This window comes from Calypte anna, chromosome 1 (assembly GCF_003957555.1).
Source record: "Calypte anna isolate BGI_N300 chromosome 1, bCalAnn1_v1.p, whole genome shotgun sequence".
Lineage (NCBI taxonomy): Eukaryota > Metazoa > Chordata > Aves > Apodiformes > Trochilidae > Calypte > Calypte anna.
The window spans coordinates 111,764,282-111,770,281 of NC_044244.1; positions in this window are offsets into that span (position 1 = coordinate 111,764,282).

Sequence of the window (6,000 nt, forward strand, 5' to 3'; positions counted from 1 at the left end):
ACCTCCCCTGTTTCAACTTGAGGCCATTCCTCTTGTCCTATCACCAGTTACCTGTGAGAAGAGATTGACCCCCACCTCACTGCAAGCTCCTTTCACGCAGTTGTAGAGAGCAAGGTCTCCCCTTGGCTTCCTTTTCAGACTAAACAACACAAATTCCCTCAGCCCCTTCTCATAAAACTTGTGCTTTAGACCCTTCACCAGTTTCATTGCCCTTCTCTGGACACACTCCAGCACCACAGTGTTCTTCTTGTACTGAGGGTCCCAAACCTGAACACAGAATTTGAGGTGCAGCCTCACCAGTGCCAAGTACAAAAGGATGATCATTTCCACAGTCCTGGCCGTGGCATTTCTGATACAAGCCAGGATGCTGTTGGCTGCCTTGGCCACCTGGGCACACTGCTGTCTCATGTTCAGCAGGCTGTTGACCATCACTTCCAAGTCCTTTCCCTCTGGACAACTTTTCAGCCACTCTTCTCCGAGCCTGTAGCATTGCCTGGGGTTGTTGTGACCCAAGTGCAGGACTGAACACTTAGCCTCATACAGTTTGCCTTGCCCCACTGATCCAGCATCTCAATCTGTCTGCAGAGCTTTCCTGCCCTCGGGCAGATTAACACTCCTTCCCAATTTGGCATAATCTGCACATTTACTGAAGGTCACTGTTGGGAAGCTGCCCATGCACCATAAGGAATGGTGCCACTACCAGCTCTGGGTGCTGCTAGGGAGGATCTGTGGAGCCAGTGCAGCATCTGCAGACAGAGGCTGCAGCATCATATTGGTCCTGTGAGGTGGTGAAGACTGGTTGCATGGCTCTGCTTCCAGTGTGCAAGGGTAGGGGCAGAGTATTTGCCATCCACATGCATCCTAGATCTTTGCTAAACCTCCTAGGGAACCATGGGCTCCTCTGTGGGGTTGTGCTTCAAAATACATTTCAAAAGACATTAGGTTTACAATTGTGTAATTTGTAAATAACCCTAAATGTGATCTGATATGTTGTGTGACCACACCTGAGGACGTAGAAGATAAGAGTTCTGAGAATCACCTTGATAAGGGGTGTTGTAGCAGTAGCTGGCTTTATGAAAGCTGTGGTTCATGCTCACCAGCAATTTTGGCTCCACACCAGCGGCTGTGTTGGGCTTGTTTACTGTCAGGCACCTCAAACCACCTGGGACTCTTTTGCTAACATGAACATTTGCATTTCACACCACAAAGCTCTCACTGCCATGCTGCAAACACCACTGTGGCAGCTGTTAAAAAAGATTGCCACATTAGTGTTTTATTTGGTCATAGTTCTGAGTCACCCTGGGAATACCAATTACTTGGTCCATCATGGAAACTCCAGGATTGTGCAAGAGCCACAGGTTTTGATGCTCTTTCTATCACCAGCCAGCACCATGAAGAGAGGCTCTGAAATATGAGTCTTAAAGCCAACATTACTTCAGCTCTCTGTATGTTGCTGATACAGTGATCAATGATCAGTTTGGGAAGGTAGACTTAAATTTACATTTAATATAAATTTAAACATTCCTATGGAATTGTTGTTGAATCAGAACGTGTTGGCAGCAGCCAATTCACATCTTTCACTGAAATATTTCCTGATATGACATCCTGGTTTGAGAGCTACTCTTTTGATATTTTAGGAGCTGTTTCATAAGACACTTGGTGAGCAATAAGTTCTTCACAGCTAAAAGCTTCCTGACTTTAAATGTCTATGGCTTAACTTTATAGGTGAAGTTTTAGAGTTCTGGTTATAAAGTTCTTTCTAAAATGCTGTTTGAATGCAGTCTTCTGGTGTTCTTTGCAATACACGATGACTAAGAGCAGCCTATTACTACACATGTGTACCAGTTTTGGTGGAAAGGAATTTCAGGAAAAGCAAGAAAGGCAATTGTATCTCCATAGCAGGAGACTCTTTGGGATTTGGAAATATCAGATACAGACCTCTTCTCTGCCTGCATCATGCCTTTGAATCTGCCAAGATTAGCAAGTTTGCAGTAGATGGTGGAGACACAGTCAAAGAAAACACATTAAAAGGGAGTACCTAGAGTAGGGGCTACTCAAACTTTCATATTCCATGTTTTAAACATTGCCTAGATGAGCAAAAGCAACCCAGCTCATGCACTGCATGCAACCGGATAATAATTTGAACCAGAAAAGCCTGAAAGTGACATTACATACACTGGGTTTTGGAACCTAGCCCAAGAATACACTAAAAAAAATAAGCTGCAGCTATTTTCGCGGGACCAAAAGTACTGGGAAAACCAACATCTGACCTCAAGCCTAAATAGCCTTGTCTTCATCTTAATAGAAACAGCAGCTGCTATCCTGCTATTAAGAGTGACAGCTTCACTGGCAATAGTTAGGCAATATACATTCACCATGCAAGGTGAAATCAGTGCTAAATTCAGCTACAAGAACACGATTAGAGTGTACAGTGCCATGCAATATATGTTCAGCAAAAAAAAAAAAAAAAAAAAATCAGTGGTAGAAAGCTTTAAAATAATAATGATGATAAAAATTTAGTAGGGTGGAATATTATGTAAAAGTTTTCTAGTGTGTATTTTGTAATAATGTTTTTAGTGTAGAGGTATTCTACCAAAAATCTAATCCAGCTCTCCATGACTGCAGCAGTATTTGAGATGATTCATGGAGAAAAAAATGTCACAAGCAGTAAAGAATAATACAAAGAAATACTCTGATATGTGACATATCAGAGTATAATTAAAAGGGTTGCAAATATCTGCAAATGGGATTACAATACAGAAAACAAGCAAGTTGTGATCATTGAGGTTCAAAGTGAAGCAATGAAGTAAGAGTACTAGAGACTACTCTGTGTGGGTTATGGCGTTTGCACGTTGTCTGTCACTTTTGACTGATGCACTAAACACTCAGAATGACAGTCAAAAAGAGCCATGAGCACTTTGCTTTTTGTTGTGTCAGGTGCACAGAGGATATGGCAGAAGAAGGAGAAGAAATTCATAGAAAGACTAAAAGAAGCCACAAACAGAGCAAGTAAGCTAATCTGGTATTGGAAAAAGGAGGTAAAAAGCATAATAAAATAGCCTGAAAAGTGGACTGAACACAGCCTTAAGCACCACAATGGTCCTTTCTTTTTGGAAAACATCAAGAAGTAATGACTGAACCAGGAGATCACTGCTGCAGTAGAACAGTCCAGATTGAGGATAATGTTGCCAGATGAGGTTAAGTCATTCTTGAATAGGGAACTTGTACTCCCATTTTTCTTCCATCAGTAAATGTATGACTGTGCTGTGACATTTGAACTATACCAAATCCCTATGGAATGATCTCCACAAATCTTAGGCTTTCGCTGTGTGGAGGGTACACACATGACACTAAAACTCATAAAGTTTGACTTGCAACTGAGATAAAAGTCGAGAAGAATCACAGTAGCACTGGCCACTTGTGCAATTTTATGTATTGGTAAAGAGGACTAGAAGGTACAAGGCATGAGTGATATTAAAAAACTTTTCCTCTCTCTCCAGAGAAACAACAAAAGTAGGAAGTGGAAGAGAGACATTGCATCTAAAAAATAAAGGACATGGGTAGGGCAGCTTGTACAAAAGCAAATAGTATCCTTGACTGGTGGAGATACTGGAAGTCAACCAGCAAAAGTGACTGTTGAGAACAGCCTGATGATGAAATAAGGGAAAAAGTGTGATTCCAAATAAAATATTTCATGATTCTGAGAAAATCCTTTGAGATTATGATCTTGTCCTCATGCTGAGGGAAAGAATTGCCAAGAAATGGCAAAAACTTGGTGGACATGAAGAAACTAAGAGAAAACAGTGAGCAGTCTGTCTGTTCACTCTCTACACTCTCTCACATTTTCCTGTCACACTAGGCACTCAGCGTGCTGGCCAAAAAGATCCCTTTTAACACCCAAATTTCAAGACTGCCCCATGCAAAAGAAGACACTTCTAGCACCATAAAATGTCAGTTTCAGGCAAGATGTCCTGTGTGAGCATAGTAGCAGTGACAACTGGTGTATTTATACCCAGATAAGGAAAGGAATACAATATATGTAATCATGTTGTTTAGGAAGGAGCACTGCTATTCACAGTTCTCTATTAGTCACACATAATGAGATAGTTGATTTCCTGTTGTTTTGAGAAAAGCAAGGGATTAACTGGGCAACACTTTCACCTGCTCACTGTGTGTGGGGTGTGTTGAGAAAAAGTACCGGGAATGGTATGGAATTGCTTAAGATGTCTCTAGCCTCTGCTACTTATAGATTGTGCACTGTGTGGCCTCACACTTGTGAGTAATCCCAAAGTAAAGATTGCTTGTCTGAATCATCCTCTGCTCCTTTGCTCGACCTCATTTCTGTCAGATATGCCTTGCTCTTATAAGAAGTGACAAAAGCTTGTTTGTAAAGGACACTTAGGTGACACAGCAAAGGAACTGTGGTTGAACTAGTGTGAAATGCCTTCTGGGGAAGTGTCCTGGTTTGGGCCAGGATAAAGGTGATTTTCTGTTTTGTGCTTTTACTTTTAGCTAAGTCTCTTGTAAGTAGTTGCACTGCTGAAATTAACAGCAAGTTTCTCGGACAGTGTGTGTTTCTAGGATTGATAACACTTGATGTTTATAGTTACTGCTAGAGACTGGTATGCAGAGCCAAGGACACTGCTCAGCTCTGAGGAAAACATTTTACCGTCCAGGAGGATAAAGAGGTCCCACCTGAGCCCTCCTTTGGGGAGGAACGGACAAGATAGATGCCAGAATTGACCAAACAGAGTATTCCATCCCATATACGTCACACTCAGTATAAATTTGAGGCATCACGAGGGCCGAGCCAGATCTTTTCCTGATTTCCTGCTTCCCTTCCTTCACCCGGCATCCTGGAAGGATCCTGTCCGTTCGTCTGCCTGTGGTCCTGATCCGCGCCAGCCCATATCTGTGTGTGTTCCTGCCTCCGGTTCCCAACTGCTGCCGACTCCAGGAGTCCAGCCTGGACTTTCCCAGGGCTGCCCTACAGCCTCGGTGGTGACGTGAGAGTTATTGGGGGAAAGGGGGAGGAATGTGGTTTCCATTTTCCTGTATATTTGTATATATTTAGTAATTTTACTTATTTATCATTACTGTTTCATTAAAGTTGTGTAGTTTAGTTTCCAACCCATAAGTCTCTCTCCCTTATTCTCTCTCCTTTCTTTATCAAGGAGAGAGAGATTAATAGAGAGCGTCTGTTATTCGGTTTAATCGCCGGGCCAGTGTTAAACCGTGACAGATTTATTGGCGCCCAACGTGGGGCCCGAGCTACTTGGCTCGAGTCCAGTTTAAATTTTGACCAAATTGCCTGAACAGTTTGAATTCCAACTCCAGTGAAAGAATGGCTTTCCTGAGCTGGAATCAGACCTTGTTCTTTGGAAATTTCACAGGGTTGGAGATTAAACCAATCATGCCGTACCTCTGGTATTTAGGGTATGCGATCTGTCTTTTCGCAGCTGGAATTGCTGTTAGTATGTGGTTTTTCTTCCGTAAGAAATGCTTAAGAACCATTGTTGCAATATGGTCCTCCATATTGATGTATATCATAGTGCATGGTGTAGTGGTGTTTCATAGAAGGATTAAGAACTTTGTTGGTAATTACATTTTCAGCCTGCTTTTGAGGAAATACGCCACTCTTGGGCTGAGTTCAATGGATTCTAGTCAAAATGGCATTATGATTGTTATAGTTTTGAACCTCCTGATTCTTGTAGGCATTGTTGTTCAGGTGTCTGTGAATATTTTCATGTGCTATCATGTGTTGGTGAGGAATAAGACAATTACAACTAGGGGAACGAGTGCACCTCATAAAGAGAGCACCCCCACTCCTGCCTCTGCAGCCGCTTCTCGCCCCCCTCACGCAAGGGCACAACTCAGATAAGGCCGGCAAGCATTGCCAGCTTATCGGCTACAGCTCCAGTTGCTGTCTCTACTCCCACAGACAGTGCTGCTGCTCAGAAAGCAAGCCCTGCTGCTGCTACTGCTGCCATATGATTAAAA